The sequence below is a fragment of the Sinohyriopsis cumingii genome, chromosome 7 (assembly GCF_028554795.1).
Source record: "Sinohyriopsis cumingii isolate HCF-2022 chromosome 7, ASM2855479v2, whole genome shotgun sequence".
Classification (NCBI taxonomy): domain Eukaryota; kingdom Metazoa; phylum Mollusca; class Bivalvia; order Unionida; family Unionidae; genus Sinohyriopsis; species Sinohyriopsis cumingii.
The window spans coordinates 67,604,661-67,615,510 of record NC_142967.1 but is presented as its reverse complement, the minus strand read 5'-3'; the positions used below and the strand labels follow the sequence as shown (position 1 = coordinate 67,615,510).

The 10,850-nt window shown below is 34.1% G+C and overlaps 1 long non-coding RNA gene across 1 annotated transcript; it reads left to right on the top strand.

Moving 5' to 3' along the window:
* The first annotated feature begins 5,131 nt into the window (after positions 1 to 5,131).
* LOC149795456 (uncharacterized) lies at positions 5,132 to 10,614 on the top strand. The gene is made up of 2 exons (XR_016422332.1): positions 5,132 to 5,253; positions 6,959 to 10,614. It is a non-coding gene; the product is annotated as an uncharacterized LOC149795456 (long non-coding RNA).
* The last annotated feature ends 236 nt before the right edge of the window (positions 10,615 to 10,850 follow it).

The window sequence follows — 10,850 nt, the reverse complement described above, 5'->3', positions numbered from 1 at the left end:
AAATTAGATGACACATACATATAATACATGCATATTGCTACAATATTCCAATTATGAGAGTAAAATGTCAATGGTTCTATGCATGTATTTTCCGTCATTTTGTGATGAAAGGAAATAAAATGAGAAGAGAGACAGAGACAGTGAGAGACAGTGAGAGACAGAGACAGATAATAGTACCAGTATTATTACTTACACTAATATTTTAAAGCTACCATATCACTGCAGATTGAAAATAGTATCCACTTTAACAAAAATAAATTTGGGAGTAAGCATATGTACTTACACACATTTAACTTTTCTCTTATAACAGTATACACATCAATGTTTTAAAAAGGTTTTTGCAGAATTGAGTCGTAATTGATATTAAATCTATATTTGTGATACTTGTTAGGTGTAATTATGCCTTAACAACCGATGTAATTAATACTGATAGAAAATCAATTTTTAAATTATTAAAACGTATCCTGGAAACATCTTCATTAATAAAGCATTAACAAATCTAACGCCTTTTTGAAACCGTTTTGTAATAAACACTTTCTCCACCTGTTGTAACAACGCATTAGCTCATATTTATCTTTCTAAACTGTTTAGCAGTTTCTTTTTCTAATGATCTAGTTAACTCTAAATATGCTTCAAAGACGTCTAGGCAGAGTGAATTTATATCTTTTATTTCACTGAATTAAGACACGGCTTCTCAGTAAAAGAAAGCAGCAATACTTGATACCGAAAACTGCAATAACCATTTCCACAATATGTTATTCCATGTTATTTTCAGCTCATTCACACGTTTAAATATATCAAGCATATTTAATCGCCTTCACTGTTATCCTTCACATACATATTTCGGTTGATTTTGTCCTTTGATCATTTGCTGTACAAACTTGTAAAAGTGGATTTAGTTCACTAATAATCCTTTGGATGGATTCGGAAATGATAATAAAAGATGTTTACTCTTACAGATTGCTAAACTATTCATCAGCTATCCTTTGGATGGATTCGGAAATGATAATAAAAGATGTTTACTCTTAGAGATTGCTAAATTGTTCATCAGTTATCCTTTGGATGGATTCGGAAATGATAATAAAAGATGTTTACTCTTAGAGATTGCTAAACTGTTCATCAGTTATCCTTCCAAATGGACTTAAAAAGACCTTGTTCCACTGAATTAGAAAGTTCTTAACGTCACTAATTGTGGAGGATAATTAAGAGGTTTATTATATTCTAAGTAATTGAAAACGTTACACGTAAGACAATAAACTCAGTGGAGTCCCAATTGAATGTACATGCTAGATAATATTTCGTGTTGCTACCAAAATTAACTACTGTTGTCTTTTCAATAGTTATAGTAAGCAGTGCCGGATTACCAAAAAGTCACCGGCCCAGGGGCCCCGCGACAAAGGATCAAAATATTATCGATAAACCATTTGCGACAGGGGCCCCACGAGCTCGACTGCCTAAGGGCCTCCACAGGGTTTAATCCGGCACTGATAGTAAAAACTGATCAGTTCAGTTTTGCCCGTCACCCCTCCGGGGTATAGGACGCCCACAAAAGATCGCCAGAGGCTTCTGTCCTGTGCCATCCCCTCGAGCTGATACGTAAAAACAGAACGTACGGAATATTAATGCAATATAAAAATTTAATCAGGCAGATATTTCCCTGAATCTTCAGGAGTAAATGATGTATCATTATCACACTCAGAATGAAGATAATTTATATTATTTACGATAATTCCATTAATATTGTCTTTTTATCCGATCTCCGCACATAGGATAAACAATTATTGGGATCCTCTTTCGAATCCAAAACAATAGGAAACTTAAACATTAATAATCATAAAAGATTTGATGCTTTGTTAACAAAAGATTCATCAAGTTTATCGGTTCATCACAATTTGAAAAATATATAAGCGTATCAATAAATGGCCATACAAATGATTCAAAGGCTACTTTGAAAAATCAATCAGAAGAAGCAGTAAAGGAATATTGTCCATTTTGGAATAAAAAGTATTAAATCAAATACGATCCTAATGGTACATCCAATGCAACGTCCCTTTATAAACTCTGATCCTGATGTATGATTGTGGGAAGCACAGGTTTAGTCCAACTTGCAATACAATCAGAAGCAAGTGTGATATATTTAAGTCAAACGGGTCTCCATTTCTAAATGTACTGCTTAATTTTTTTATTACCTTTTTGTGTACAAGTCATAACTCTTTCTTGCTGTTTGGGTAGAATGCAAAGTGATAATGTAAACAACAACAACAACAACAACAACAAAAACACAAAAAATAAAGTTCTGAATAATCTTTAACGGTATTCCAAATAATTTCCAACGCTGATGTGAGATGTAGTGGCCGGTGGTCGCTAATGTACTAATGCACTAATGACCTGAATTGTGGTAATGTGCCAAGGGTCTTTTTTTTGAGTCACAATAATTTAAATTCCACAGAATAATAAATAACTTCACCCAAATAGAATTCTGAATACAACAAAATAAATTATTTCTTCTCAAATGCTATCGCTTCGAAGAACAAATATTTTTCCCGGTAAACAATAATATATATAAAAAAACTATGAAACATTACAAAAGAAATAACATAGTTGGCACACACACACACACACACACACACACACACACACACACATATATATATATATATATATATATATATATATATATATATATATATATATATATATATATATATATATATATATATATATATATATATATATATATATATATATGTGTGTGTGTGTGTGTGTGTGTGTGTAAATTTCTTCCACTAAAGGTTGAAGAAGTATTAAACTTGTGTCTTCGAAACAGTATTTCATTAACCAGAATGCTTTGTATGTTGGACCTGAGCTCTTCATCTTTCATTCAAGCTCAATAGCCTTTCATTAACCAGAATGCAGTGTATGTTAAGCCGGATCTCTTCATTTTTTTTTCCGAGCTCAGTTCGGAATAGTCTTTCATCAATCTGAATGCAGTGTATTCTGGACTGGATATCTTCTTCTTTCATCCAGGCTCTATTGGGAATAGTCTTTAATTAGCCATACTGCAGTGTAATTTGGACCAGATCTCTTCCTCTTTCTTCTAAGCTTGATTCGGAGTTGGAATTCTGTCCCCATTGAGCATCAATATTCACCATTTACAGAATATATTCAGTTAATGAACATTAAAGAATCAATCTATCCATGTCTTGCTGTTAAAGTTTTAAATGTTCAAAATGTTAGCACTGAATACTAAATTCCATGTAATACAAGATCATCTTTATATTCTGGTAACAGAAACATATTTTAACGACTGTCATGCCTTCACTTCCAAGTCCTACCTTTCACTTAACTGTTCTCTTTCCTTCTTTAACTCTCTTCTCTTTCATGTCTGTCTCCGTCTAAATAGTCATCATTACGTGCATTAAATTTAAACAGTACAGAAATTCTGCGAAAATGTAAGCCTTGTGCTGTATAGTTTAATAATTAGTTACTATAAGAGAGAGGACCCTCGGAAAGGTTTGGATAAGATTTGGTCCGATTCAATTTTATATCACTGTAAATTATGTTAATAAAATTGTTGAAATTAAAAGGAACACAAAGAACAATTATTTTCAAAGAAAACTATGCAAATGTTATTTCAGTCTACCTGGCTTCCTGAAGCGAAATCTACATAATCTGATGTATTATTCAGGGAATAAAAATAAAATTTAATGTTATAATCAATCACATGCTGACTATCAGTCTTACTGGGAACCAGCTGTTTTCCTGTTATAATGATGTATGGGAAGAGACAGGTGATACAATGAATATGTATTAAAATGGCTATTTTTGCACAAATAACTGTGACCGCTGTGGATGTTACAAATGGGAACGATTATCATGGGCAGCAAATGTTACCAAACATAAAGTAGTAGTAAAAACATTGACTAGGGTAGATAATGAACAGACAACAATAATACAAATAACTCATTAGAGAAAGAACATAATTGCTGTTTTATATTCTTCATTTTTTCACTTGTCTCTTTATTTTAATATGTAAGGCCAATCAGCGATGTTGACTGAAAGTTGATTGATGTAATGAAATTTGTCATCACCGTCATCTTTAACATTCTGCTCTCATTTAAGCTGAATTTATCTTTCCTTCATTATCTAACATTATTAGCCTGCGGTTTGCTTCTAAGGCGTGTGGTAAGACATGCACACATAAGAAACCTTTGGTAAAGTGTGAAGAGAAACAAATGTTCACTTGTTTGAAATTATATCTTTAATAGCACAATATTCCTAACACTTAAAGAAATCCAGAAAATTATAATGTTGTCGTCGATGTTTTGGGGTTCAATGCCTTTGATGAGCGCAGTATAATGGGTGGAGGAAAAATCGGGGAATAACCACGAAAAGAACCACAGACCCACGGGAAAATACTGGCAAGTTTCCTCACATGCACACTTTGGCCGAGCAGAGACTTGACACAGACAGAGGTGAGATGACAGTGATGGGTAAACTCGAACGCTTATGCAAGAATTATGTTCCTATTGGTTTGATTTCTTTACGTCCTATGCCAGCCTTAAGATCGTATAACAGCTCTCAGTTTAAATTATTTAACGGTAGGTGAACGTTATCAACTGCCAAATATAGGAGTAATCAGTACATGCATATAGCTGATAAACATTGCTAACAAGGGGAATAATCAGTGCAATTATAGAACGTTTAGAACACTGTTGAATCCAGGGCTAAGTAATGCATTTGAACACACTATTAAACACAGAACGAATAAGTATTTTCAGAGCTGTCTTAAAACACTGCCATAAATATATCAATTTATTACAAGTAAAACAGTTTTTAATACTTCTATATACAGAATTAATATGTACAAGCATGTGTGTATGCGCGTGTGTGCGTGTAAGTTTGCGTCCGTTTGTGTTATATATGTGTGTAAGTATAACGGCAGAGCCTTTTACTTCACTGTTACTACAAGCACACATAAATGCTGTCATATGTAAAGAATAATTCGTCACTGACTTTCACAGAATGAATCATTTATTCTCCGTGTGTGATAATTTGCATCCTGTCAACCCGATCACGAAGTGAAGTGATAAAGACAGATCATTTTGTTGATAACTTTTAGATTATGACAATAAGTTAAAACGGTGGATTATAAATTCAAATATAAACACTAAAATGCTTCAGATAAAACCATTGTGCTTGGTGGCCACTTATAAAAAACAACTATAGACATGCGGACAAAAGACATGCAAGGTAGGAAGGTTTCGGAATTATTAGTTAAGGAGAGAGAGAAGAGAGTTTCGTCAAAGATAATGGGTTCTTTTTAGAATGGGATATATAATTTACATCGCTCGTGGAGCTCGTACAGCCACATATAAAAAACAACTTTAGACATACAGACATATAGACGGACCTTACTGTGCAAGTTAGGGAGAATTCTAAATTACTAGTTGGGTGTAGACAGAGAGAGGGAGAGAAGAGTCTTTTGATATGTATGTATGTAAGTATGTATGTCAAATCGGTTAATAGATAGGAAATTATGCCCGCTCGATAACGTTTATGTTTGTACCGCTTAGAATGATATGAATTCTATATGTGTGATATTTTAAACCTTGGTGTTATTTCAAAATTAAGGAAAATGTGTTTAACTTTGCAAACAAGATCAAACACTTAAAGTCATAATATAGTATCTTGGTGAACATATACACAATGTTTGATGTACACCAACAGCAAATATGTTGGTGTTTGGATATATGCATAAAAGGTGAATTTACGGTAAATAATAACCAGAATAAAACAGATCGAATATGTCAAAGGAGATAGAGAATAAATTTGAGTGAGAAAGAGTTTTCGTCTGAGTGTTTTATTATATCATAAAATACATAAAGCTGATTATTAAATGCCTGCAAATAACCTTTTATTTTACAAAAAGCGCACTCATTATACTTTTAATTTAAATACTTTGAATCAAATTTATTTTAAAAGGTATACCTCGCTTAAAAACAAAGTGTTAATACAACTTAAATTGTTTTATTATCAGACTTTTGGCTCCAAAAAGAAAAAATCCTATTAAATTTAGAATATACAATGTGACCTCGTTTTAAGCCTGCCCTTGTAACCAACCTTTTTTGCTTGATATATTGAGGGTGGTGTTAATTGTTACTATACTAGTGTTTTTCAGTACATTGCAACTCTACTTGGATAATATAAGCAATAAAAAAAGAAAAGAATATAATAACTTCTTAAACTTTATAAAAAGGAATATTGTAGACAAAATGCATGATAAAGTATGTGTGTGATTTGGATTTTTCACGTAGCTCTTAAAATTTGTCAGTCATAACGCTACAATGTGTGCAGTGTAGCTGTTTATAGTAATGTATAGCACTAGGGCATCATGCCGCAGACATGTAGCATCATGTCCCTATCAGTCACATTATCGCGACACCAAGCCGACGAGTTCTAAAACTAACCTCTTAATGATGAGCGCCAGGCGAGGCAGCTGTTAGTACTATATTTATAAGTCTTCGGTGTGACTCGGCTGGCGTTCGAACCCTCGACCTCCCGCATCGGAGGTGATAGTTCTGACCACTTGTGCATAGAGCTGAAATTAGATATTGTCAGCCATTCGTGTTCCAGTTCCAGTTCTCAATCAATTCAAGTCACTTACAGTCCATGTAACTCAGTCTTTGACTATTTAATAATGTGTCACGGCTAGGCACTGTAAAAACATGACTGATTTTTTTAAAAATTACCATTTAGCATCTTTTAGCGTGGGAAAAGAAACAGCCCTGCGATATATCCATATAATAAACGCGTACAATGGAAAACAAACATAGAAATTATCTTTATCTTGTTTTATGTGTTTACGGAAATGTTATTTGTCACGTTGTCTAATCATTAAAGATATGAATATAAATGCTTTCACAGAAGACAATAAACCTGTATTTTTTTATCACAGGTATTCTGGATCAATATGTGCGTGACCAAGCTATGAATAATAAAAACGCTCAGACGTCTAGATTTAAAAGTGACGTGCTGTGAGACGATGCCAACGTTTCACAATTCAGAGCAATCACATACCTTTCGGACAACAATCACGTTTACGTCTTTTGTCTTTATAGGTTCATGTGCTTGCAAAGCAGTTTTTTAAAATGTTTGAATGTTGCTACTGTACGGCTATCCTGCTTTCGGTGACTCTAAGAAGACAATACATTAATTTAAAAAAACAATAGTCTGAGCATGTACATTAACAACCATGAGCGAAACGATAAAGATATTTTCCGCAGATCTAGATTCGGCTAAAGCCTCGGTAGCCAGTCGAAGCTACTGTCCAAAGGACATCTATAAATACGACTTATACAACAACATTTTCGTAGCAGGCACCAGTGGACGTATTGCGAGAACCAATACAACCGAGAAAAGTCATGAAAAGGGACAACTGAGTACTATGTTGGGACAATATACGGGGGAAAATGACATGAAGGAGGTAATTCCAGATTTTATTTCAAGAAAACTGTATACATATGAATTGAACCTTAATGTAGCTCTATTACAATCTCAGCATACGCAAAGAGAAGTACTTGGACAAAACAATTCATTTAAACAAGACTCTAAGATCTCAGTGCTTGACAAATCCTTGACTGTAGTTCGACTTGCGAAACACTGTATCCAAGTGAGGCACAGCAAGGGCTTCAAGGATAATCCTAAATGGGTTTTGACCGAAGACCATCCAGTTTCAGATTCTGTACAGGACTATGAGTCGAATTGTCCCATGTACCAGAAGATTGATAGGGAAGCAGTTGTTGATTTCGGAACTAACAGACACAACCACTGTAACCGAGAAATACATGACTGTCTGTGGTGTCCATGTATCTTGTATTTCATTTTTCTATTCTGTATTCCCGCCATGCTCCTCATGCAGTTTTCGGATACAGCATTTCAAAAAGGAGAAGATTCAAAGGCTAGGCAGTATGCTACCTGTTCCACAGTGTTGTATGTACTCGGTTTGGTGCTTTCGATTGCATTTTATGCAACTATAGTTTTCTGGATTATACATTTCAACGGCTATCAAATATAGTACATATTTATGGAAATCCTTTTTAAGTTCAAATGGACATTTCTAAATCAGATCACTTAAGACTTAAATTATTTTCTTACAAATGCGATTTTATTACAGGTCTCATGTAATAAAGAAAGAACGTAAATACAAGCCTGACTGTCTTACCAAAGTGATTCAAACATAATTAGTGCATGGTTCGATTGAATCGTCAACTTTCTAAAATACAATTTACCTTACTTATTCATGGAGAAGATTTTCCAACGGTGTTTGTTTTCGACTGCACTGAGATCTTAATAACATGCATTTATAACGATCAACAATTGCTTCTTCAAGTAGAATACATTGTAATTTGGTATTTTTGACTCATTATACGTCATTTTTAGCATTGTAGATATCATAATTGTAAGCACTGTTAGAGGATATCTACTGCATAGAGACAAACGGACAAGCAGACATAATACTCTATCCTCTCTGCATATATATGTATCATAATACTATAACAGGATAAACGTTCTTATCGACAACTTTACATCTTTATTTTGATTATTCGTAAATCAAACGCTAAAATAAATTGTCTGCGTTAATTAAATGTTTTTTTCTGTAAAAAATATTAAGTATCGATTTGAGCGCAATATATTCCATGGGACATAGTTTATATTTTACAGTCAATTACAATGTGATGTGATGTGATATTGATTTTTAACGTAGCTTTAACAATTTTGCAGTCATATCGCTATGATGTCCGCAATGTGGCAGTTTATAGTTATGTCTAGCACTGGGGCATCATGCCGCAGACATGTAGCATGATGTCCCACCCAGTCACATTAACCTGACACCAGGCCGACCAGTCCTAACACTAACCTCTTAATGCTGAACGCCAAGCGAGGCAGCTGTTAGTACCATTTTTTAAGTCTCTGGTATGACTCGGCCGGGGATCGAACCCACGACCTCCCGCATCCGAGTCAATTACAATGAAACAGTTATATTCAATATTGTAAGTATGCATACACACATGTGACTTTGAGGTGGAATTATTAACTATCCGTTAATAAATACTTAGTCCATAATATTCCTGATATTTGGATTGTTTCTCATGCTAATTTGTTTGTGTGTCAAAACTTGTGAGTTATTTCAAACCAGAATACAACATACATACTTACAACGATAAAGAAAGTTATTGTTTCCTAATTTGGATCTCACGCAAACAAATGTAACTTGATAGAACCCCAGTAGAATTATTTTTAAAAAATTCTCAAAGACCAATACAGAGAGGACAATCTCCATCAATGTATGTTGGTGCTATCTACTAACACGAATGACACGATGAAGCTAAATAGGATTATATACCGTATTTATATGTCGCATCGGCTCAATAGATACACACATTCACATGTTATTGGCCGATTCTATATTACTTTCCAAGTAGGAGATCGATAGTTACATCACTTCATTATTTATTTTCAAGGTTATGAGGCTATTTTAAATGAATGATAAATGTTCGATGATATAACGATTTTACGATTTTCTCCAGGTCTATACCATATGTGACGTCAGAGGAGTTTAAACTACGTAACAAGAAAAAGCTGAAACCTAAAAAGCATCATATATTCCAAAACAAATTTATTTTCCTTAAATACAAAGTTAAGCAAAGTGAAAGAATTAAAATTAACTTACAGTATGTCATGACTTATCAGAATTTCTTAAATGTGCTACACATTTCACAGTGATCCGGAAACGCTCCAAGAATATTTGGAATGAAAGTTCCAATGTGCTTATGTGCAAGCACCACTGAAGAGAGAGAGAGAGAGAGAGAGAGAGAGAGAACGTCACCCTTCAGTCTTCAAGGATACCTCACTATGAAATTTGATGCTCCCTTGAAATCATATAATGTGACGTCTTATTTGAGAATGTGTCTGTATGAATACCAAACTGACAGTCATCAAAAAGTATAAAGAGGTATGACTGTCATCATGATGCTTCAAAAATGAACGGAGGATTAAACAAGCAGGTTGGACTAACTGGTAAGGCTATGAAGTGTAGAGAGGTGAGCTATGATTTATTACTGCGTCAATTATATTTTGTTTTAACTTGTATGTAGTTTGAACTGTACTGAGTTAGAGAACCTAATGCAATTATAAAACTATGAACCAGCTCAGTAAGGATATAGTCTCTTCCATAAAAATACCCCTCAGCTTAGATGATTTGTGGAAAATTATGCCATAAATATGTATTACCTTCTCTTTCATAAAATGAAAAGATCTAACCCTATTTAATGAATTATATGCACCATCATGTCACATCTCATCTGGACTGCGTCGAAATCGTCTACTAAGATTTTGTGTGTTGATGTGTCCAATCCAACACAATTTACGATTGTTATATACCTATTTTTCAATATAGGACCATCGCGCTGTGTATTGCAAGGAGAAATTCTGCAAACTTTAAGAGACATAATTACTTACAGCTGACTGAACTGTCCTTTAAGAAAGATTATCGCTTATCACTGACTTACCACTCCTTTGCCAAATTTGACGCAATTAAACTTATTAAACATGCGACTGAGTTGTCTTCTCTTTCCTCAAAAGTCATAGAACAATGGGACGCAACCAGTACTCTTCATTTTGTTCTGTTTATACACAACTGTTTCCATCTCATCTGATCAATTCACTGATAATGCACTGATTAAAAACAAAGAGAACGGTGTGTGTGTGTGTGTGTGTGTGTGTGTGTGTGTGTGCGTGTGTGTGAATAGTGTTTACCGTACACATGCACGTATATTTCACTCCATAAA